This window comes from Numida meleagris, chromosome 6 (assembly GCF_002078875.1).
Source record: "Numida meleagris isolate 19003 breed g44 Domestic line chromosome 6, NumMel1.0, whole genome shotgun sequence".
Lineage (NCBI taxonomy): Eukaryota > Metazoa > Chordata > Aves > Galliformes > Numididae > Numida > Numida meleagris.
The window spans coordinates 42,976,767-43,002,354 of NC_034414.1; the positions used below are offsets into that span (position 1 = coordinate 42,976,767).

The following is a 25,588-nucleotide window of genomic DNA, read 5'->3' on the forward strand; positions in this document are numbered from 1 at the left end:
GCACTGTGTAATAAGTAGTGGACTATAGTCTTCATGTGCAGTGCTGTTACCAATGGTACTAGTAAAGCTGTAGAGCTTAGGATGTTCCCCAGAAGCAACAACAAAGTTTTGAAATTTTATACAGATGACCTATATATTTTCAGTCTCCTCTGGTTAGACCTGTGGTAGCCTGTAACATGTGAGAGCAAACATCCTTTACAACTGCTTTAGGAAACAGTGGAAATAGGTTTGTGAGTCTATTAATTCTTACATTTTGTCTGCTTTGTAACTAGCTGTTCTCATATTATTTGTGTGAGAAGCATTACGCTTCTTGTTACACAACTGTAGTTTCCATTTCAAGTGCGATGCAAATTAAAAAGGAAGATTAAAAAAAGCAATAACTTAGTATTAAACAAAACAATTTTCAGTTGAGCAAAGCACTTCATTCCACTTGAAACAAAGTTTTTTGTTGTTGTTGTTTGTTTGTTTTTCCCATTTGGAATAACATAAATCTTCCATGATACATCTGAAATCCTTGCCTGTCAATGTTGTCATGTTCTACCCTCCTGTACCCCACTCCCCAGCCTCTGATAATTTCAGTTTAGACCAAAATGAGCTGCTTGCTTGGTATCTTTCATAAATATAGTTATCTTGAGTCACGTTACTCGCTCAGAATGGAGAAAAATGCAATACATTTTACAACTTCTGTGTATTTCATAAGTCTGATAACTCTAAGGTACTAATCATTTAAATCCTGCTGTTAGATAAATACTATTTGCACATTTTACTGATGGCAAAACTGAGGCAGAAAGGAGCAGAGGTGACAGTCCTGTGGAGATCGGTGTATATCTTTTGGGAGCACTGAGAGTATACCCTTTAATTTCTTCAGAGTTTCTCATTGCACAAGGAAAAAAAAAATATGAGTTTGAAGTTGTGAACTGTGGCATGAAGCAAAGACAGTAACAGAGGTTAGCTGTCATTAGTCTTGCTGCTTTTAAATGCTAAATCAAACTGGCAAACAAACTTCCTTATTTCAAACTGTGTCACAGTGAAGAGCTTGATGTTACAAGTCATGAATAAAAAGTTAGGCTTGCTCTTTGGGGCTGTACATTGAAAGATTTAAGAAAAATGCCCTGACAGACAGTTGTATTTTGAATAAATTTAGTCAAGCAAGCAAGTAGTAATGTGATCCAGTACTGAAAAGAGTCTGCAAATTAAAAGCCTTGTTGTTTTCTTTTTCTTTTTCACTCACCTAAAATTGTAAGAACACTACAATTTTCAGTCTTAGAATGGTTTATAATAATACTGGCTTTTGAAACTCACTCCATGTCCCCCCAAATATTCATACAATTTTAAAAATGAAGAATAGAGAGAATAATTCTCCTTTCATAGCTTTTTTTTTCCTTTTGTTTCCTTCTAAAATTGAGGGCTATATAGTTGTTGGAGGGGAAGTTTTGAGTTTTGTTTTTTATTTATAACTGTATTTATATTTAGGAGACAAATGGAGACTACAAGGCCAAATACAGTTTTCAGCCTTCTGAAGATTTATTTGTTACTAAAAAAATGTTATTTGTAACTTTTGCTATTACTGTAATATTGATCTAGTACTTGATCTAGCAGCTGGCAACCCTGCCTGTGGCAAGGGTGTTGGATGGAACTTGATGATCCTTGAGGTCCTTTCCAGCCCAAGACATTCTATGATTCTATGTGGTAAAAATTCACATTGCTAACTGATTATGATCATTCAGATCATTTGAGCATTGAATCACCTTTTTAACCTATATTGTCATCCTGGTGGAAAAAATCTATATATTTAACTAGGACTGGGTATTTCATCTCTTCCAAAATAGCAGAAAATAATGGCCCCCAAATCAATGGTTTTGGCAAACAAAAAGAGCCTGCCCTGACATTTTCTAAAAACCTTTTTATCATATGAGAAGAAAGACACTGAGCTGTCTCAAAAAAAAACATTGTTAATTAGTCTAGAAGAGTTTTAAAATTCGAGAAGTTCTGGACCCCACCCAACTTGGATGGCTTGCTAGAATTAAGGACAGGCCCCCAAACAATCCGGATGCTGGGACAACCCCTGGTTCGTAGAATATGTTTTTCAACATAGCAGCAGGAACATCCAAATTGGGTACTCTCAGAGTACAGTCACAAAGTACAGCCACTCATTAGGTGCTGGAATCAAAAGTGATGATTGCAGCATTAGTGACTTCATAGCATAAAAATGGTGTTTTTAAAAGAATGGTCTATGTATAGAATACGCACATATCTATACAAATATATATTTGATTATATACACATAAATGCATATATAAGCATGTATAAATTCATTGCTGCAAACTAGATTCCCTTGGCATTTTTATTTCTGGTGTTGTGCTAGTCTGATAGCCTGTCTACTTATGGTAAATAAATAACATTGTATAAAACCATCTTTTTTTTTTTTTTAATGTTAAGTCTATTTCACTGCTTCAAGCACTTTCTTGGCTTGAAAAAGCTTGATCTTTTTGTTGAACAGATGTGAGAGCAGCTCCTGATGCTGGGATCTAGTCATGGCTCCTAGTTACTTGCGTTATTTGAAGGGAATGGAGGAAGGTGGAAAGACTGATGTCGAGAAACTTCAAGAAAATTTACAATTAATTGAGACTACTAGTAGACTTCTGAGATAATTTGTTCCATTGCAGTTGCAAATTTAAACAAGTGGAATAAATGGTATTAAGGATGTTTCAATCACTGGATCTCTTTTGTTCTTGGGGGAAAATAAATGAGTATCTGAGGATTGCTTGAGGAATTTTGGCTTTTGGTTTTTTTAAAATCTGTTGTTGAAATAATATCCAGATGGTCAAGTTTGCACAGTAGAAAATACTTACTAACATTGGTTTTGTTTCACATTTGATCTTAATAATTGAGTAGACAGTTAAGCTGAGAACAGTGAAACAGATTCCAGACCTGGAAGGGACAGTTTTCCTGTAGAGATGATCTGAACACAGAGGGTAGCCCTTTAGTGGTTCAGGTTTAGAAGTACTACTTGTGCGCAGACATTGGAGTAAAAGATAAAGCAGAACATGATTGTTCACAGTCTCTAATGGAAAGCTTGCTCATTTGATCTACTTTCAAACCACCATCTTCCATACACTCTGAGAACTGCCTCTGCCAGAGACTCTTGTCAACAAAAGCAGCACTACCTAACATGATGTTACTTTCTCTATTCAGAAGTCTTATTTTTAGTTACTTAATTTGATGTTAATGGAGATAACAGGGGCTGTCTCTGTCTAACAGATGTCATTTCAAAAAAAGCTATCAGTAAAGCATATTTAAGATTGCTCCACCCTATCCTATCCTATCCTGCATGTGTCTTTTCCCATTGTTTCTTAAGTTATTCATTTTCTAGCTCCTTAGAAGAGGTTTCCTCTTGAGAAGGAGATGAAATAATACCCTTTGAGGATAACATAATATTTTTGTTTATATTTTAAGTTTATAAATAGCTACATAAAAAAAAGCTGTCTGTTGAAGTGAAAATAATTAATAAAAGGTGACTCATGGCTATTCCTGAGCTTGACTTATACCATTGCACATCAGGACAATTTATGTAACTGGAATGAATTTCTAGTTACTTTGATTCTGGATCAGGATTTTTTTTTTCACTGTTCTATTGCCTTCTGAATAAGTTTCCACACTTGAATATGATCAACGATTTACTGACTTATTTTTAAATTTCTGCTTGGAGACAGATTTCATTCTCCAGTATTGTCATTTTTTGCTATTAATCTGTAGTAAGTTATTGGATTGCTTTTGGAATTTCTGGGGGTGTTTGCTAGATCAAATTGAAAGGAGTCCCGATTGCCAGTTACCTAGGCCTTCTGGCGTCTAAATGGCTCGTCCAGCAGCAAAAGGGAGGTGTCAATAGATGGATGCTAGAAGGTGACACTTTCTTTTCCCAAAGTACACACTTTCCTCATATCCCAGTTACGGTTCGCTTGCTCATGTTATGTAAGAGTTGCAAGACATAAGAGGCAGAAAGAGTGAGAGACTTCCATCACTGGGGATGTACAGTGTCAACAAAATAACATCTTACAAGCTACTTTTCAAATAATACAGGAATTAGACTTTGAGACTTTTGCTCTCCTTCTGATTATTATTATGCTGTAAGATGAGAGTGGCAGATCCTGTTAAATATTTATTTTCAAACACTTTTAATGAAAACACTTTATTCAATCCATGTAATGTTGAGAATGTGATTTCTCAAAGGAGAAAACTGTTGGCAGCTTTAGGGGGCAAGACTCAGGTGAACAAGTTCCTGTAAGCTTTCATAAGCAATAGAAGGCTAAGGTTCACTTCTGTGTTAGGCTCATGTGAAGTTTATGGACATATAACTTCTCAAAGATGCAAAGGTGTACCACATTGCAACATGGTTTTAACCATGAAGGAAGTGTTCACTAGAAGGTAAAGTGGTGTTTTTAAAAGTCCAAGACCTAAGTTACAAAATATTAGTCGGTATTATCAAGTTTCAGCCACAACTGAATGTGCATCCATCCATAAACTATATATTTAGGGAGTGATCTGCTTTTATTTGCAATTAAAGGAGAAATGAGGTAAATAGTTTGGTGTTTGGTCTTTTTTCTTAAGTGTGCTTGTGACACTGCAATGCAGATGACTTCAAATTCTACAGAAATGGAGCCTTATAAAGATCTCTACAGGAAAAAAAAAAAAAAGCACAATGCACCTAAGAAAGTCATTTGTGCTTTTGAACCTATTTTTCCCTTCTCATAAAATACTCTGTTCCTAAGCAATATTATAACTTTATTCTCTAGAAATCAGGCTGTACAAGTACCAGAATCACAGAATCACACAGAATCACAGAATTGTAGGGGCTGGAAGGGACCTCCAGAGATCATCTAGTCCAACCCCCCTGACAAAGCAGGCTCCCTAGACCAGGTTGCACAGGTAGGTGTCCAGATGGGTCTTGAACACCTCCAGAGAAGGAGACTCCACAACCTCTCTGGGTTCCAGTGCTCTGTCACCCTTACCGTGAAGAAGTTCTTACACACATTTGTGAGGAACTTCCTATGCTTCAGTTTGTGGCCATTTCCCCTTGTCCTATCGCCGTGCACTACTGAAAAGAGTCTGGCCTCATCCCTTTGCCTTCTGCACCTTAGATATTTATAGACATTGATCAGATCTCCTCTCAGTCTTCTTTTCTCAAGGCTGAACAGACACTCAGCCTTTCCTCATAAGAGAGGTGCTCCAGGCCCTTTATCATCCTCAAGGCCCTCTGCTGGACTCTTTCCAGGAGATCCCTGTCTTTTTTTGTACCGGGGAGCCCAGAACTGGTCACAGTACCACAGGTGAGGCCTGACCAGGGCAGAGTAGAGAGGGAGGATCACCTCCTTCAACCTGCTGGCCACGCTCTTTTTAATGCACCCCAGGATGCCATTGGCCTACTTGGCCACAGAGACACACTGCTGGCTCATGGCCAACCTGTTGTCCAACAGGACACCCAGGTCCTTCTCCATAGAGTTCCTCTCCAGCAGGTAATCCCCCAATCTATACTGGTACGTGCACTTATTCCTCCCTAGGTGCAGGACTCTACACTTGCTTTTGTTAAACCTCATCTGGTTCCTCTCTGCCCAGCTCTCCAGCCTGTTCAGGCCTCACTGAGTGGCAGTACAGCCTTCTGGAGTGTCAGCCATTCCTCCCAGCTTCATATCATCATCCAATTTGCTGAGGGTGGCCACTATCCTCTCATCAAGGTCATTGATGAAGATGTTGAACAAGACTAGACCCAGCACTGACCTCTGAGGTACACCGCTAAATACAGGCCTCCAACTGGACTCTGCGCCACCAGTCACAACCCTCTGAGCTCTGCCAGTCAGCCAATTCTCAACCTACCTCACTGTCTACTCATCTATTCCACTCTTCCTCAGCTTTGTTATAAGGTTGCTTTGGGAGACAGTGTCAAATGCCTTGTTGAAATCAAGGTAGATTACATTCATTGCTCTTCCCTCCTCCACCCAGCCAAGGATGACACCATAGAAGGCTACCAGGTTGGTCAAGCATGACCTCCCACTGGTGAACCCCTGCTGACTACCCATGATAACCTTCTCCATTTCCAATTGCCTGGAGATGGCATCCAGAACAGGATGTTCTATCACCTTTCCAGGGACAGAGGTGAGGCTGACTGGCCTGTAGTTTCACAGATCCTCCTTCTTGCCCTTTTTGAAGACCGGAATGACTTTCGCTATCCTCAGTCTTCAGGCACCTCTCTCATTCTCTGCTCAGTCACTGCTGTCTCTTAGCTACATACTTGAGCATATCTTATGTTCAGTATATGGGCACAAAACAGCAATGATTTCACACGTATAGGAAAGTCTGAAGTGGGAACTGTCCATGTAGATTGAGGGAGTCCAAACTACCATATTCATTCCTTACTTTGCAAAGCTGTGTGGAACTCCAAATAAGCAAGATACTGCTGCTGCCTTTTCGGAAATAACAATATATTCCTGTGACCTGAGGGTACATGTGAACAGCAGTATATCAAAGCTTCATTACTGTTTTGAAATGAGTGGCTTCACAGCACTGCACTGGAAACAGTTCACATCTTGGCATGTGCATGTGTGGAGTGTAAGAAGAAATTCATTGATTAACTTGCAGTTTGGCTTACGTTCCTCAGGCAGTCTAAATATATATGTAATATGGTTTGTACAGCCTTTGAGGGAGAGAAAGTAACATTCCATGCTACTGTTTGTTCTTCCAATTCATGATACTCAATCCTTTGCATTAGGTAATAGAGCAGGCTTGGTTTCTTAGCTGCTGGTCCCAAATCACAAGGTTGTAGACTGTTTGGTCTTCACTTTACATGAGAGTTTGTTTCATGTTGACCACAATGAGATGGTGTCGAATTCATATGAAAGTAATAACTGAATATAACTTCTTATAAATAAATTGATGGTATTTTGAAAGATGAGGAAATCATAGCAAAGAATGGGCAGTGAATAATAATATTTTGGTCAAGGTTTGTGTTTAAAAGTACAAAATCAAAATTTTAGTGTCAAGCATGTTCTTTACCACATATGCTTCTTCATTTTGTTTCTCTACAGTAAATATTGAAGTTTATTAGATCACAGGATTTTCATCTTGGATGCTTAAGCTTGATAATTTGAAAGTTACTTCTTGTTCATGTTTGAAAACTCATGCCAGTAGAACTTGTTGCAAAACTACCTGTAAAAACTGGAAACCAAACAGGTGGAAATTCTTAATTATTTATACATTTTTATATTTGTGCTGTTGCTTATTTCAGATGATTTTCTGGTATTTATCCAAAACACATCTAAAGCCATGGAAAGAATTCTGTTGAATTCAGCTGAGACTGCATCAAGGTTTGTAGAATGCAAAGCCTGAATATTTTTTTTTTTTTGTTCCTGCAAAGCCCATGAATAATTTTCTTTCCATGCAGAACTTTGAAGCCTTTTTTAGCTGAACTAGGACCTGCAGTTCTAACAAAGCCTAAAAGTCTGCTTGCGGCAGGATGTGAACTGATTTCCTGTCTCAGATTTAGGCCCTCAAACCATCGGTGTCACAAGTGAAATCACTGCTCAGTAACTGCCAACAGGAAGTTCTGAATACCAGCCTTAATTAACAACATTTATTTTTAAGCACAGTGTAAATATTATGTACACAGTGAAGAACTCTTTTCTCTGACTTCATTATCAAAAAAGGTACGCCTGTGTTGTTAGTTTTTTAAATATTGAATCTTAAGTAAAAGGACCTACAATGCTTTTGATGCAATTGCAGGGTTACAACTTTCCAAAACAGTAAATTCAGCCAAGACCATTTCATTAATAGAATGACTAACACTTTGAGTAGTTCTAGAAGCACTTTACTGCTTCTAGAAATAACTTTTTAAAAATGCATTGTTATCTATCAGTGATGATCTAAGCTGAAAATGCTCAAAGGAATTATGTCTCCTCAGAATGAATCTACTGAATGTACTAGTCAGTTCTGGGACTTGTACCACAGCAAGCAGCTTAAGGAAGTGTAATCATGTCCATTGCAGTTGATCACTGAGCAAACAAGGCGAGGCTCAGTGCACAGCTACCTAAATTGAAAGAACACTTGCTGAGGAACCAAGAAAAATAGTAGCCTTTGAGACAGCATACGATGGAAGTGTGCCTTCAGATGGAGGTCTTCCTTACAGTATGATCCTTAATTCTCATTCCCACTACTCCTTTTTTCTTCTATTGATTGAGAATTGCTGTGACTTTGTTGTTAAGACTTTTTTTCTGTTTGAATGCAAAATAGCAGATGATAATCTTTTTTTTCCCCTGATGATTCATGTTTTTACTGTCATTTTTGACAGCCTATGCCTGATTCATCTACAGCCAAGCTTACAGATACTCTGTATAGTTCGTATATCACAAATTGGCGCTATTCTTTGGGAAACTGGATGGCTTCAAAGTCCATGCTTTTTTTTTTTTTTTAACAATATTTAAAAGTATTTGCAAACTGTATTTTTTTTAACCATGTAATATGTTTAGATGTTGGGACTTCTTATGATAGCTAAAGTTGAAAGGTAGATTCACAGTGTAGCTGAAGTAGAGTGAGAATTTGGAACACAAGAGAACACAGTAATCGGGCTCAAAATATTAGTTTTATTCACGTTACAAATATTTCTAAATGAATAGGTGGGAGCCTCATAAACAAAGAGCTTAAATCCTCTGATAATAAGCTCTCTGCTTTCAACACAGGAGTGCTTTGATGTAGACTTATCTTCCTGGAACTTCTGTAAAGAAAATGGTTTGGGCTATAAGAAGAACACAGGAAGCTGAACAAGGAAAGTTGATATAATTGTTTGATCCCAGTGAGGAAGGCAGTCTCGTTTGTTTGCACTCTACTTTCTCCACTGTACTTTCTCAACCTTGGATAGAAAGTATCAGACCTGCCAGATGCTTTTCGTGCTGATTTTTTTTTTTTTTTTGTAAATGGGTGAACTGTGTCTCCACATTGAGAAGCAGAGGAGTGCTTTAACTGTTGGGAGCCTGTGGTCAGGAGCTGGGAGGATTCTGCCTGTGGGTAACACTTCTGGCAGCAGCTAAGTGGTAGGTTAGCTCAGCCATCCTATCTAAATGCATTTGTAGGGGTAAATTTAGTCATACTGTTTCTTCCTGCATAGCTTATCTTTACCTGATTTACTCTGGCATAACTTGTTTCTTTTTGCTTATACTTAGAGATTTTTTTAATTATTCTTGGTCACCCCATCAAGAGTTGCTAAGCTTTTTGAGATCATGTTTTAATTTTCCTTAAATTTAATTTTAATTTCACTTTTTAATCATCAATCAGAATTGTTGCACCAACTTCAGGGCCAGGGCTGAGAGAGGAGTAAATCAACAGAGTCAGAGCAGCAACTGCTGTAGGAGGTTGAGAGTTAGGAGTTATTTTTGCCCTGGGTCATATTCCTCCCTTCTATGTGAAAACAAAATGCCATTTGGTGCTGTTATATGCTAGGAAATTAGGTTGCTTTCAATCTCTAAGTAATGAATCTAGAGACCAGAGCCCACATCAGTATACTCCTTGGTCTCATACTTCTAGTAAATGTGCTGCAAGCTCTGTACCTTTAGGAAGAAGCTTTGTGGCAGTGTTCTGTTGCCACAGAAGCTAGCACAAGTGACTGTTGAGTCAAGCAGTGAACACGATCCTACTGTACCTCAAATCCCACTGCAGACAGAGTTGCCTCTCCTCACATCCCAACAGCCTACTCTAGTTAATGCCTAATACATCCAAGAGAAATTTCCCCTCACAGATTTTGTTTAGAGATACCCACATCTTTGATACAATCACTAGGCATACATCTATATTCACACTGGAAGACAAGGAATTGCTGCTTTAGAAGCAGATATCTCTTTTCACACACTTGTCATTGTTTTCCCCCTAGGTTAATATCCCATCAACACTTTATTAGTTACATTCCAAGGCTCTTTACTCAACAGTGATCTTCATATTTATTTTTAACTTGCTTAAAAACTAAACTCTCTTTACCTGTCAACAGATCCCATATTGCTCTTTAACTGGAGTTTAACTTAGCGGTAAATAATCTCAGAGCATTTTTTCAGATGTTAGTTTTTGAATACTTTTTCTTTTTCTCTTTTGTCAAAACAAGAAAAAAAAAATATCCTGAATCTTCAGCTCCTACTGTATTACCATATACTTCTTAATTTTAGTATTGAAAACACTATTGTCTTTGGTATTTTTGACCATGTAAATAGTGTTATATGCAGACATTCTGTCCCTAAGCCACCAAATAAGTGAGAGAATGAAACAAGAATATGTCATATAGAACAAAGAAATGTAAGTAAATCTATGCAACTAATTTGGATCAGCAAGACGGGATTCTGGAAACTGATGATAAGCATCTTGAAAACTCAATCTGTTTTTAGTGCATAAACTGATTTGTTAATCTTGTCAAATACCTGTACAAGCCCAAATAAAACATAAATCTGTTCTCAGTTTTCCTAAGAAAATTCTGTATTTTTGCATCCAAAATTCCTTTGCCTAAACTGAAATGTACAAATGAATTTCAGATTAAGAGTTGCTGAACCAAGGTTTTCAGTAGCAGATTTTTCTTTCATTCATTTGGCAGTCATAGGGACTGCGATTAGATACTGGGCTGGTCGTGTCAAGGCATGCCTCCTGCTAATACCCAGATAGATGTGTTTGATTTTTTTGAGCAAGCAAGTTTCATAAAACTGTGCTGGATGTATTAAGGTATTGACTATTTCAACTGAAAGAACTCTTGAAGCTTTTGGCTTTTAGAAGTGCATGGCCATGATCAGAAGAGGTGCGGGGTGGGGTGGGGTGGGGTGGGGTGGGGTGGGGGGGCGGAAATGAGACTTATCCTAATATTTATTTTCATATATTTTTAAGTTGTAATTTTAAAATATTTGTTTATGATATAGATGAAATATTCTTTTTTTTAGAGAAATTAAAACCTTTTTTTACATTCACTAGTCCAGCTGCATCTTTAGCAGAAATGATCATTAAAAGCATCACAAGATATTGTAAAATTAATTTTAACAGCTGACATGTTATGAATCATAAATCTTATAACCAAGTAAGAATTCATAATTTGATTGTCTCAAACTGATTTGCATATAAAGATGCACTTTAAAATAGTTATATAAGCTATATCTGAATAAGTATATCTGAAGCTAATTTTATTATAAAAATTAATGACTTACAATAATAATCACTGAAAATTTTGGAAGGCCACAATTAGAAAAGTAAATTAGAAAAGGGGGAATTTGCATATTATTTGTTGTTAACCATTAGCTGAGCTCTCATAACTCTGTCATAGCAGTTATCTGATCAGTCGACAAAACATTTGTGTAGATGGAGCTACTGTTTTTAGAAAAGAAATAATTTAGTAAGGACAAAAGGGAAGTTACAATAGAATCTCATCTATAGTTTATTTAATAGCTATCAGATTTTGCTAGTACCTCTTCATTGGTGGCATAGCTGAGAATCTGAGTTTGGCTGTCTGCCCTCTGTTGTGGGTGGAAACATGAAATGCTCCATATTTTGTTTAAGAGCTTGGATAGTCTGCCATGTGACCATATCTGGATGAGATATGGAAATATCCAACTAAAACTGATATTTTTGCCCTTCTTCAAGGAGTTGAATGTCTTGATGCAGGTTTCTCAGCTTCAAAACAGGAAGAATGCAAGCTAAAATGTAGATTCACTTGTTGAAGAAAGGGCAAAGTATGGGATTAAAAAAAAATCAAAACTGAGTCACATGATGCTAATTTCACATGTAATACCTTTCTGATATTTTTGTAATGTCAGAAATTCAAACCCAAATTTTTCCTATGTTTATCTTCACAGAAAGGTTGTCTGAAACTACTGGTTTTAGGAAAAAAAAAAAACAAAAAACCTATACTTTTGTCAAAATGCACACCAAATCCCTAACACTGTTCAGTGCTATGTAAGATCATGTGAGCTGTAAATTACTATTTAGATTCTGATGTTACTGTTACTCCAGTTTGCAGCAAAGATGTATTTCTTGAGTCTTCTGCTGCTTTTCCACAAATTTCCATTAATTTTCCAAGAGTAAACAAAGACTCTCAAAGATTTACTAACTAAGAATTTTACCATTACAACAATGAAGCTTTCAAAGTGCTTATTTCTTCTCTCCTAGTTGCAATTTGCAGTTGCAGCAAGGATATATCTAATTTAGTTACATGAGTAGCTACCTAGTTACTATAGAGTACTTTTACAGAGTATTTATTTGCACCTAGAATACCCCAGATGTTTAAATTCAGATATTAATCACTATAATCTTTCTAGTGACATTGAGCTGGAGGCAGAGAACTCATCCATTCTCTCTGAGAGCATCTTTTATCCCTCTATTTCTTAACTGAATAACAAGTTATTTTAGAAAACATACATATACTGATCTTCCCTGAAATCTCTGTAGTAATACACTGCATTTTCCACAATATTTTATTTATTCCTAGAGTCAAACAGCAGGGCTTAGTTTGGCTAAGCTTAGGAAACCTTTAACAGAGTATAACATATGACAAAGATGATGAAATATAAAGAGGAACAGTGAGTTCTTGGGAAGCTTCCATTCAACATTCATATCCTACTTCCCATTCCAACATCATTTTTCTCCACTTCCTCCTCTTGGTATATTCTGCAATACTCTAGATGTTGAAAAAGGAAAAAATAAAATAAAATTGTTTTACAAATGTGTGATAATTGGAGACAGGGTTGGGAAAAAAAAAAAGAAATGAGAAATGAAATAGAAAAGTGAATCTGAAACTGACACTAAGAAATTAACACAGGAGGTATGGGACTGTACTGCAAGGGGTAAAGCAGAGTATTAGTCATGTTTTCCTTTCAGGTAGTACTTGCAGTGTCTGTGTGTGAGCAGATACCTTTTCTCTTCCAGATAATGTTTCAAGCATTTCCCATCAGTTTGGATGGATACTATCTAGACTTGCAAATTATGTTACTGGAGAGCATTCCTCTGTTTTTCTTTATTGTTTACTTTGAAATTTGCTTTCTGAAAGATACATAGAGATTCCCATGTGCAATCTTCCAGCTAAAATTGAAGACAGATCTAAAGTAGTGTAAAGATGCAATAAAGCTTTGCTAACAATTTCTGTTCTCGCAATTACAGGGCATTTTCATTGAATGGCTCTCCTGAGACAGCTTCTCCAGTCTTACAAGATTTCTGTAAGTTTCTGGCTCTCAAAGGCGCAGAAAGTCTATGGCTCTTTATTGTTCTCTACATCACATTAGATTGTACAGCTGTTCTGACTCCCAGTTTCCAAGAAAGCCTCACTAAGGAAGGTTTTGCAAGTTTAACAAGAATACCAATCATAAAAACGCATAGCTTATATGTCTGAGATACTGAAATATTTTAATTATGAACGTTACAATATAAAATAATCATTCTTAAAGGGAAAATGACTTTTCCTGAAGATACAATGAGGCACTATACCTAGTATATACATTAGGTTAGGAAGTTTATGTAGGTCTCTGAAGTAAAAAGAAACCTTCCTTTCTGAAAATATAAAGCTCGGGACATATAGTCAGGTCATACAGCAGTAACAATAAATATGTTTATTTTGTAAAGACTTGTAGGAAATGTGCAACATTTAATAACTAAGAGAAAGAATACTTAGAAGGTGTAGTAAAGAACAAAGTATATTTTGTTACAGGAAAGAGGGTGAGAATGTTTTCTTACTAGTGGGAAAAGCTATTCAAACTCGAAATCAAGTGGCAAAAATTACTCATAGTTCTCTTAGGTTACTCTTAGGCAATACAAACTTAATTAGACCTCTGATAAAATCGTGGGGTATCCAGGAGTATATCAATATCCTTTTTTTCCTGCTCTGTAAAAACATCAAAATGTGTTGCAACTGAACGCTTTAAAACAGCATTTTGAAGCTCATTTGAGGTATCACAACCTTTGTCATACATTTTTGTCCAATTTATTTAATTACGATTTCATCAGAAGTCCTGCTTATTTTTTGAATATTCTAGTGCTTCCATATTAGCAGCAGGTGTTTGTTTGTTTTTTTTTCTCTTGTGTGTGTGTGTATATGTGAGAAATATGCTTTGGGAAAACTAAAGGTGCAGAATTGAAGTATGTGAAGGTTTTCTAAAAGGAATAGCATTATCAACCACCTCAAATTACTCAAAGAGGAGAAAAAAATAAAAGCTGGTGGTTTCTCACCCTTAGTTACATATTTTGTGTTTTATCAGTTAGCAAGAACTTAACAATAAGTAATTAATTTAAATAACAAATCCTTTGAGATATAGAAGTAATGTATATTTGGGCTAAATACAGACTATTTTTAGTGCTACAGCTATGTTTTCTTTCTGATTCAAAGCCCATATCTAACATAAAATGAAGTAACTGTAGTATTGTGCTATACATAAACATTAAATATCTGTACCATGGAGCATATTCTGCTATAAAATTCTGTTGCCACTGTGGCTTGAGCTGAAATGATAGGAATCATTAGTAAAGAAAGGATTTGTTCTTCCAGTGGTACAATTCGACCTCCCTATCTTGGCTCAAGATAGTTTTTCTTTTAAATATTTTTTCATTCTCAATCAGTGCGCAGAGGGTTTTGTTTAGTTTTATTAATGCAAAAAATGAACAATAGTGTGATGTTGTGACTATTTTATTTTCTTCCCAATGAAGAGCATCAGAATTATTCTTTGGAAAATATTAGTTCTGTTTGTATGTGTGTAAAGTATTTAAAGGAAATTTGCAAGCAGATGTATGTAAAATTTTGGACCTCCCAGCTTTTGCAGTTTCTTGAAAACAATAATTAAAAGGCATTGCAGGCGATTGTTTTCAGTATGGGCTAACAATGTAGATTTAGTTTTGTTTTCTTATAAAGAAGGATTTAATAGCTTAAATACTTACTTCAAGTATTTCAATACATTCCTTTCTTAACACTTACAGTATATTTTTTTCTTAGCACTTTGTTGGATAAATCACTATTATTTTTCTAGACTTTTGTATTCATGTATTCATGTAAAAAATACACGAGGAAAAGAGGTCTAGCTAATCATCTTTCTTTCCTTCATAACTAAGCTGATCTTCTATGTTAATCTTTGCACGTTAGAACAATGCAAATATTTGGAGATGGTTTTCTACCTGACATGAAATCAAGAATTAGTCAGAATCAGACTATAAGCAGTTAAAAACAGGAATGAGCTTCCTAATTTCCTTTGGTCTTTCCTCTGGATCAAGTACCAAACCCTCACAGGCCTACTGAATGCAAGATAAAATTACTTTTAATTTATCTTATAAAGAATCTTATGCTCATAGAAGTAAAAGGGGAGGACAGAAAAAATAAAAAGGCACTCTGATCCCAGAGCTAAGCAAATGTGTGTCGATAAAGATATAGTAATGTTGATTTTGAAAAACCTAATCAATAACTTTCTTTCTTTTTTTTTTTTTTTTTTTTTTAACAAATGGAACAAGATGAATTAAAACTGGAATATAACTACAATGATTCTTGCCATTCAGTTTGATTTTGGCTTACAGTAGTAAAATGTAGGTTTATATTGAAACCAAGAGAGGTCTGGATTTTAAAAATAAGAATAGGAAAGATGTATTACATGTTTATTCATAATTCTAGTCAGGATATTAGAAGATAACTGTCCATCAGAGTACTGTGTTACATCTGTAAAAACCTCTGTTGGAGCATGGAGAACAAACAGCTTATCCAACCTTAATGCCTATGATGATCTGGAAGGTCCCTGTTGATGTTTTGTCTTTTAAAGGGCATAGTTTGGCCAGTATAACAATGAGCCTGTGATTTTAGAGAAAGTACAAGGATTACACAAAATGTTGTCATTTAATCACTCAAATTAACATGACAGATATTAGCAAATATTTATGTTTATCATTTCAATAACAGAATCATTGAGAAAGTTGAAGTATCATCACTGACTTTTCCTCTGAACAATCTTAAAGTGCCTGAAAGTCTTAAAGGACAAGAACAGACACCTTCTGCCAGCCTGTGATATGCTGAGGGCTATAAATGTTCCCTCCAAATGCTCTAGTAACAGCATGTCTTCCTAAAGATACAGAAACAATCCAGAACAAGAGGGATCCTGGATTATTTCAATTGTTTGTTGCATGATTGGAGGAAGCAAACAGGTTTATAAGCTAGCCTTGTAGAAATACAGTGTTCTAGAGTTATACCCAGTCCTATATGCATGTATAATATGCCAACAGCGTTTGGAAGAACAACCTCAGGAGGGGTCTATCTATAGTAATGTTTATACTGTTCCTGAAAATAAACATGAGCTGCATCTGATTAAAAACATTATACTCCCAAGATAAATCAAAATAAACTAAACTAAGATTATGTTAGTTCTAACTGAAGTGTTTACATGGCCATATAATAACGTACAAGTATAATAGTTAGCTGTGATGAATTTCCTGAAATACAAAAGAGTGTGTTTTGTGAGATGTGTATAACTAAGCTTTTCTTCTTAACAGTCTTTAAGCACCTGTAGTGTATGTTGCACACATGGAGGATCCAATATTATAACAAAGACAAGCAGTACAGAGTAGGACAGCAGTTTGCTAGCAAGTATATTTGTTTGTCTGTTTGTATTAAAGCAGTGAGACTTGAAGCCTCAAATTACTGTATAATTTGGGATGGTGAGATTAGTGTTGTGTGTTTGTGTTATTCCCCCTCAAGACAGTCCATTATTTCTGATTAATTTTAATTAAGCCAGCAAATGGCCTTTCATCTCTGTACTTCCAATAGGTATTCTATGCTTAAATTTGTTTGAGTTTATATTTAATAAGTATCTCCTTCTTAACTCTTCATCAGTAGCTTGAACTGAAGTGCTGGTAATGAAGATATATAGAAATAAAGATGGGAGAAAAGTATTACAATGAAATGGATTAAGTTAGCAGAGAAGTCTGAAAGGCTCAAATGACAAATAAGGGATAAGCATATCAAGGCTGAATAAATATCAAATAGATTTACATGTGTTACTTCTTCAAGATCATACCTAAGAGATTGTATTTGTCTTTGGCCACACAACTTCTATTTGTATTAGTGAAGCATAAAATAATATCCTGGAGGAAAAGAGAAGCTACTGTGAACTTCCAAAAAATGGCACTTGTTCTGTTGGACAAGATATAACAGTTATATTTTGGCAAAATAAGAGATTTTCTAAACCCTATGTTAAGTTACTAATGCTTACAATACTCCACAGGAATTAGACACCAGCCACCATCTATCTTCCAGTTAATTGACTGGAAAGAAGCTATTTAATAAAGTATGTCTGCTGGTGACCCAGGATTATGCATTGTCTAGTGGTGCAATGAGTTGCTTCGTTTGACTCTGAATAGTGAATTGAAAATAGGAGCAGTTTAATAATAAGGACATCATCTGCTAGGATAACTTTCTTATTTTTGACTGATATTTTATCTCTTGTTGATACTCTAATTCAGTGAGAGCCAATGCAGTTAATTTATACTGGCATGGATACTTGAATACTGGAAAAATATCCTGCTCAGCAGTATTTAATCATTTCTTCGAAGACTTTCCAACTGATCAGTTTTAGTCATAAAAGTTATTTTGATACTTAATGTTAAATTCATTCTCTTGCTTTGAGTTGATTACAATAGTTAAAATGTGAATAAATTAAGTATACTTGAAATTTCATGCATGCTTTTGAGTTGGGTTTTGTAATTTGTTTGGTTTTTTTTCTTTTCTCTTTGCAGAAACTATTGTTTCAATTGGACAAAGATGTTACCTATCCTTAGAATTCACATAAATTCTTACATCTAAGGAATTTAACTTCAGCAGAGGTATTGCCTCAGATTGGGACTGCAAAGTGCAAGGAAAAAATATCTTGCTCACTGCTAATTTTATTAGCTCAGAACATTTATGATACAAGTTAAAAGTTAACAGAAGTACAGTTTTAAGCATCCTTGATCAAATATCTGTTTAGCATCCCCTTGGTTGTGTTTTATGGAGTTCAGTAAAATTCATCCCTGGGAGCATTTTTGTCAAGGTTTGAAGATAATCACAGCCCCCCATCTCCCTGGGAGAAGAGGGGGAAGGAAGAGGAAAAAACTCAGTTGAGATAGGAGAAACTGATTTATTAAAAGAAATATGAGATAAAACAGAATAATTAAGAATAATAAATTGAACCAAAAATAAACCAGAGGAGAGAGTCAATCTGAGTCTTTATTGACAGGCCCTCACCTGCTGGCCTCCTGGAAAAAATGAGAGAACATCCCCCTCTCTGGATATTGGAAGATCATGTCTCCCGGAGCTGGAACTCACATGAAGTAGCTGAGTCTGCCTGAAGAACTGCACATAGGAAGTGCACCCAGCACTGTGCTGAAGCATCAGATAGCCTACCACATAATGCCATGATATGGAATACTGATTAAACCAGGACAGTCTATTAAGGTGTAGTGTAGATGATCAGAAAGTCTTTTAATGGATAATGTATGTTTTGACTTCTGAGGTTTAATGTACGCAGTGATGTTTTCCAAGCATTGTTATAACAGAATCATGGAATGATGTAAGTTAGAAGATACCTTAAAGATCATCGAACTCCTATTCTCCTGACTTGGGCAAGGTTGCCAATCACTAGATCAGGCTGCCCAGGATTCCATTCAATGTGGCCTTGAACATCTCCAGGAATGGGACATTCACTACTTCTCTGGGCAACATGTTACAGTGCCTGACCACCCTCTGAGTAAAAAATTTCTCCCTAACTTCTGACCTAAATCTACCCTCTTTTAATTTAAAACTGCCAAACTCACTGGAGTTACAGTCAATCCTCCAGGAGGCACACTCCTGAGGGGCACCATTTATGACTGGCCTCCGCCTGGCTGTAGATCCAAAATTCATGGCTGGCACTGTGAAAGTATTCAACTCTGGATGTACCTGCTGGTTGTATATGATAGGTGGTGAATTTGCGGTTGGTTTGTATTTCATAGTGGAAAGTATAATGGATGCTTGTATAAAGCACCTCAGTAGAATGAAAAGAGTTAGATACAGTTGGCTAAATACTGTGGGCTTTTCTGCCTAAGTTGCAAATATATGCTGTTTTCTTTGTAACGGTTTTACCCATGCTAAGGCAGCTACAGATGTCTCAAAATGAGTGAAGGAATACATTATTTAATAGCATAATGTAGTGAGGATTATGCAACCAAGAGTAAGGAAAGTGTCATGATTTTATGATTTTTGGCTATCAGTATTCCACATCATAACATTATGTAGTGTATGTACCTGGTTCTCAGAAGAGAGGAGCTACTACATTCCCCGGAGGACTTTGCTACCCTGTCACTGTTTTTCCGGTCAGAGGGAAAGATAAAAATTCGCATATCACAAGACCTGCCCTCTCTCTTCTCGTTCCATCTCTCGACCCGGCAGCAGCTCACTCCCCAGCGATCTCACCATCGGTATTAGGGTAAGGCCTACCGTAATCTTGGACACTGTCTCTCATTTTATTGAACTTATTAGCTTAAATTGTAATTATATTGTGTTATATTGTGTTTTTGCATTCCAATATCCTATTTAGTAAATTAGTTTATATCTCCTCAGATCATTGCCACTGTATTGTTCTTAGGCCCATCTCCCTACCCTTTTTCCCTTTTTCTCTTTCCTGAGGCATGGGTCCATGGGTCCCCCTGCCCCACTAGTCACAGGAACTGGGCCGAACCAGCCCGTAAACCATTTGACAGAAAGGAGCAGGAATTAAACAACATTCCAGGAAATAGACTCCATGTTTAAATTTTGAAAAGAATTGCTCCTTTGCTTACTACCTAAATATTCTTTTTTATGGTGCCCATGAAGCCAGCAGGTATTTATATATCCCATTTTCTTAAAAGGTCAAGACAGTGCCTGAAATCTCAACCACGGGGCAAATTTGCAGTTGAGGTAAGTTGATCTGACTCAGTTGATGTTCACGGAGCTAAATCAATTGATTGGCCATACAAACACGTTGTCAGTGATTAATATAGTCTTGTGTTAGCATAACAGGTTAGTAAAAAATTGGTAAAATCTACAATAAGATGTTTGTGTTGGTAATTAGGATATAATTCTACAAGTTACTAGTGCTGTTTCAAGATTATTTGTCTTACTAAGTTTCTTTCCCTACTGTCATTTTGATCTGTGCCTTGTTTAGGCAGGTATAAGACTGTTTTTAAAGATAAAATCCTTCATAATGTAAGATTGTGTATTTTCTTGTGATGTAACGTGGCAATTTCCCCCTGATAAACAGCTAAGCTCTACCACACTGCTTTCTCACTCTCCGCAAAAGTCCAGGAGGAGAAAATACAATGAAAAAAGACTCAAGGGTTGCAATGAAGATAGGGAGTTCACTAACCAGTTGCCATCATGGAAAAAAAAAGCAGGCTCAGAGTAGGGAAATTAATGCTATTTATTGCATATTGCTACCAGACTGGAACTGTGAAAAACTAAAAACAAACTAAAAGCACCTTCCTACCTATCCACTTTCTTCTACCTCCTCTCTCTGAGCCAGGCAGAATAACAGGGAATGGAGGCTTCAGTCGGTCCCAAATGCTTTGTCTCTGACTTTCCTTCATGGTTTCTCTCTTCTCCTGCTCCAGCATGGAGTCCCTCCCATGTGATACTATCTTTCCCAAACAGATCTGGCATAAGCTACCCACAGGCTGCAACTCTTCAAGGACGGCTCCTACATAGGTCTGTACCATAGACTCTTGTAGGGGAGCTGCTAGGTCACAGCTTGAACTGGTGATCAGCACCTGGAGAAGGGGTGTGGCTGGCCTAGGGAGCACAGGCAAATTGTTTGCTCCTGTGCTCACTGCATTCCAGAAGGTGTGGAGTCACTGTGGGTTCAAATAAGGGCCAGCCACTAAAGGGCAATCATTTTTTAGACACTGGCTGCTTTCTGGTAAGGAGTGCTGCATAGCCAGAGAGTCCCTTCACCACTTCGGTGAGTTCAACTCTTCTTTTTATGTATTACCATTGGTCTACTGGAAAATATTTTGTTAGGTATCACCAAGAACCTGTCGGAAGTGATTTTGCTTCCTCATGAGCAGAACAACCCATGATGTTCAGTTCTTATTTATTTATTTATTTATTTATTTATTTATTTGAAATTTCTCTCATGAAAATTCTTTCATATGGTCTCTGGAACTATTGTGTTTCCATTTCTTACTTACCCCGTCCTTTCAATTATGTCACTGCCAGTGTTGGTACAGAAATACCATTGTTTGGAAGGGAATTATTGTTCATCTTAACTATGTGTGTTTGTATTATTTACTACAATATCGCTATTTACTGTGATTTACTGATGCATCTGAAGTTATGACTGAGGTCTTCCAAAATTATGTGTAAGCAGTTACATTTCTAAATGAGCCTTTAATTGCCCTGAATGTGTACTGTTAAGAGAAAGGAAAGAATGCCTGAGAAAATCAGTTCTTGATAGACAAAGGCAGATAATCTCTTCTGTGGGACTTGAAGGCAAAATATATCTTATTTTTTGCCTGAATTAATGAACTCTTGCTGCTATGTTCATGTTCTGGAAAAGAAAAAATAAAACTTTTCAAAAGCCCACCAGGCTTTCTGAAATGCATTTGTTACAGGGCTAAAGCAAACAGTGCTTGTGCCAGTTTGTGTTGGAAGTATTTCCTTCTTCAGTTTTGTGCCAGTTACAATCAATAATTAACATAGGTTGCCCTGCAAAGTTGTTATGCCTATTAAGCCTTTTACAAAGGGATTTAATAAGTGAAATAGATTTTGCTATATCTTGTCTAAAGTTGATAGTGTGAGTTCTGTAAAGATTACTGTCATATTGTGCTCTTAGGAATGATGTAAACGAAGGTATTGTGTAATCATTCTAGTAAGCATACTGATACTGTGACTATAGAATTTGTACGTGCTTCATCTTTGCTGGGCTTTTTAGTACTAACTTAAGTTAGATGACAGAATACTTCCAAAAATAAATAACGTGTATTAAATTGCATGGTATTCCAGTTACAATGCAGGATCAAAGAATGTTTGCGAAGGCCATGATCTGGGTGTTAATTTATTTTTGATGTGTGCCAGAAAGTTTTATTGAATATAAAAAGAAAATATGATCTCTTTCATTTTAGTAAAACAGGCTTCACTGAGAAGTCCGTAACAGTATTGATGTTCTACTGATAATGATTTCAAGCATTTGGAATGTCAGCTTCTAGGCTGTTGGCTAGCATCAGACCTCAAGTTTTTCAAGGGTCTGTATAAGTCCTTGAGAAACCATATCCCTAAGATCTCAGAAGAATATCTGACTTGTAATTAGGCCTCTGTTAACGCTAATTTTATTTTGCTATAGCAAGTGAGATACAAATAGGATTAATTGTGTTCCACCCAAGCCTTTCTCTTATTTTGTATATTCTTACAATTTGTGATTCTTTTGTTGCAGCAGTCACAGCATGACAAAATCCTAGCTGGTTATGAACCTCCATTACATGCGATATTGCAGAGTTTACAGGAAGACAGTTCAGGTTTATGTGACCACACCAACATTGTGCTGTTTCACAGTGATTATTTATGGTTGTTTTGTGATATTCTTTCTTGCTTGAGCATGGAAATAAGGACAAATAATTGAAAAGCAGTGGGGACAAAGGAATGCTTTGATGTCTTATTACCAGAAGGTTTTCGCAGAAATCTGCCATGTGAAAATTGAATATTTTGTACCAAGACAATTCATCTGAGGTTCAGGTACTCCAGTGGTTCTTTCTGAGTGTGCAACCTACTTTCATCTAGACTTCAAACTGCAGATAAAGAAAAATCTTTGCTTGCCTTTATAAAGAGTATCTTATTATATTAACATAAAAGCATACGAGTACAAAATAGCATTAGAAAATAATCACAGGAACCATGAATTCTGTTTTTCCAACTTTTAAAACTTCGATACAAACCACTTTAAAATTCCAAATTAATTTTCAACTATTTTGAAATCAAAGAAGCATAGGAGTTACAAGGGACCTCTGGAGATCTTCTATTCCAACCCCCTTGCTGAAGCAGATTCCCTACAGTAGATTGCACAGGAAAATGTCCAGGAGGAGTTTGAATATCTCCAGAGAAGGAGACTCCATAACCTCCCTGGGCAGCATGTTCTATTACTCAGTCACCCTCAAGGTAAAGCAGTCCTTCCTCATGTTTGTATGGAACTTCCTGTGTCCTAGTTTGTGCCTATTGTCCCTTGTTCTGTTGCTGGGAACCCTTGAAAAGAGCCTGGACCCATCCACTTGACTTTCACACTTCAGATATTTATAAGCTTTGATAAGATCCCCCTCTCTATCTTCTCTTCTCCAGATCAAACAGCCCCAGATCTCTCACCCTTTCCTAGTAAGACAGATGCTCTGGGCCTCTCATCATCATTGTGGGCTTCCACTGGGCTGTCTCCAGTAGCTCCCTGTCTCTTGAATTGAGGAACCCAGAACTGGACACAGCACTGTAGATGTTGCCTTACCAGGGCAGAGTAGAGGGTGAGGAGAACCTCCCTCAACCTGCTGGCCAGTATTTTATTTTTTTTTAATGAACCCCCTGTAGCTAATGTTTCTCTTAATATCATTACAAAGCAGTGTCTTCTGAATAGTTAACAACCAGAAACTTCAGACTTATAATTATTGCTTTATGTCATGAATGGCTGAAGTTCTGTTCAGTTTATGTGAACACAGATATTTCTTGGCTTTTCAGGAGTGCTAGGATGCTTGAGTCATCCCTGTGGGCTGACAGACACCATATGACACAAGATGTAGAGAGGATCCATTCACTTCAAGGTCAAGTGAGACACACTTGGGAAATTTAAATCATACTTGGCACAAATACCACAAAATATTGTGGGTTTTTTTTCCCCACAAAAATTAACAGGGCTGCTTTTTTCTTGGGTGAAATATACAGTTAGCAGAGACAATGGTGTCCATAGGTCTTCGGTTGGTGCCCTTTGTACTCAGTGCTGTTTTGTTGTACCCTGCTTTCATGGGAGCAGAGATGATGATGACAAACTGCCCTGGTACAGCCACGAGATTGTGTTTTCTGTATGTGTCCAAAAGCCTTGAGACAGATCTGGTAGCTGTTGTTAAGACACGTGGTATTTTCTGTTGGTAGAAGATAATGAAGTGTCAGAATCCTTGTGCAAGGTTGATACTGGTAGATAGGATGTATAAATCTCATAAAAAAAAATATCGCTTTTAAGAATATGCATATCTTCCCACAGTAGCACAACTAGTGTCTTAAAGCTACTAAATTCATTGATTTTTATCATAGACGATAACAGTATTTTACTTCAGTCTAAGACTGAACCACATTTTCTCGTCCAACTTGGTGAGGTTATGAGTAAGGTGAATCTTTGGAATCCCACTGAATAGGGCACTCCCTTTTAACAACAACTCATCAGGCAAAATTAGGCAATTTTCTAACAATTAGTAAGCATTGTGGATAATGGTACTTGGCATAGGTGTTATTTCCTTATCAGCTACTTGAAGGCAAATATAGGCAGCAGCTACTGAAGAAATGCAGGTAACAGAAGATCAAGAAAGAAAAAGAGACAGAGTGAGATTTAGAGGTAGATATATTTTGCCACTCTTGGGTCTGGTATTGTACTGAGTCTGGGGTCTTGATCTGTGAATTGACAAGGGTAAGTGTGCATGATCAGTCTAGTTGGTCCAACACCGCCCTCACTTGTGGCACTACACATGTTTAGAAGATTCAGGACTTTTTGATGAGGATCTCTGGTGGTCATGCTTTCCCTCCTCTGTTTGCTGAAGTTTATCTATTGCAAGCAGCCCTGAGAGGGAGTGAAGGCAAAGAGTTCATCACTCTATCTCCACAGAGTAAGGTTCCATAGATCTTACAGATTCCAACTTGAGTCTTTAAGGCTCCATTCTTTAATTCTCACAGTCGTTAAGGCTAGTTGTTTGAGTCAACAAGTTCCTTGTACAGTTGCTGAGGCCCCATTATGTAAAGTTCCATTCTGCCTTGGAAACCCGTTTGTACCATATGAAAGCTCTTTCACAACGTGAAGTTTTTTCCAGAGCACAGTTCTGCATTTGAGTTACCACAAAAAACACTTTGGTACAAATTAAAATGCTGCTGCACACTCCTGAATCGAATGTCCAGGCCTAATGATAATATTAAATAATCCCACATGTGAAACCAGCTTAGGTAACCGTGATTGTTATCACACTACAATGACTACCAGAAGAACTAGTAATAAGCAGCCACTTGCTGCAAAGTGTTACGGAGATATGTCTTTTATACTATATGTGCAATAAATGAAATGACATTACTGGAATGTAGGGAAACAGCAATTTGATTTCCTTCACCTGGAAGCTTGAGACTGTTTATATCTTTGTTCTTTACAGGTCAAATGTGGTGTCCTAACTTTTTCATTTAATTTTTTTAATTTTACAATTTTTGTTTCTTAAAATGTGTGCTAATTAAGTTTTTATTGAGTTTTTGCATAGGCAAGGGCGTTTAAAATTTAGTTCTTTTTGTGCTTATTTACACACATGATGTAGTTGCACCTTAGCTGTGACTGTCTGGAGAATAATGTTTCAGTGTGTG

General features: G+C 36.8%; 1 long non-coding RNA gene across 2 annotated transcripts in view; it reads left to right on the forward strand.

The window, feature by feature from the left end:
• LOC110401887 overlaps nucleotides 8,949–25,588 on the forward strand; it is a 74,284-nt gene continuing 57,644 nt past the window's right edge. The window contains exons 1-5 of one of the 2 annotated variants that reach the window (XR_002440668.1): nucleotides 8,949–9,077; nucleotides 13,159–13,214; nucleotides 17,755–17,841; nucleotides 18,234–19,460; nucleotides 19,882–19,930. This is a non-coding gene — a long non-coding RNA (uncharacterized LOC110401887). Of the gene's footprint in view, nucleotides 9,078–13,158; nucleotides 13,215–17,754; nucleotides 17,842–18,233; nucleotides 19,461–19,881; nucleotides 19,931–20,217; nucleotides 20,970–25,588 lie in introns of those variants that run through there. The other variant, XR_002440667.1, reaches the window with a different exon arrangement.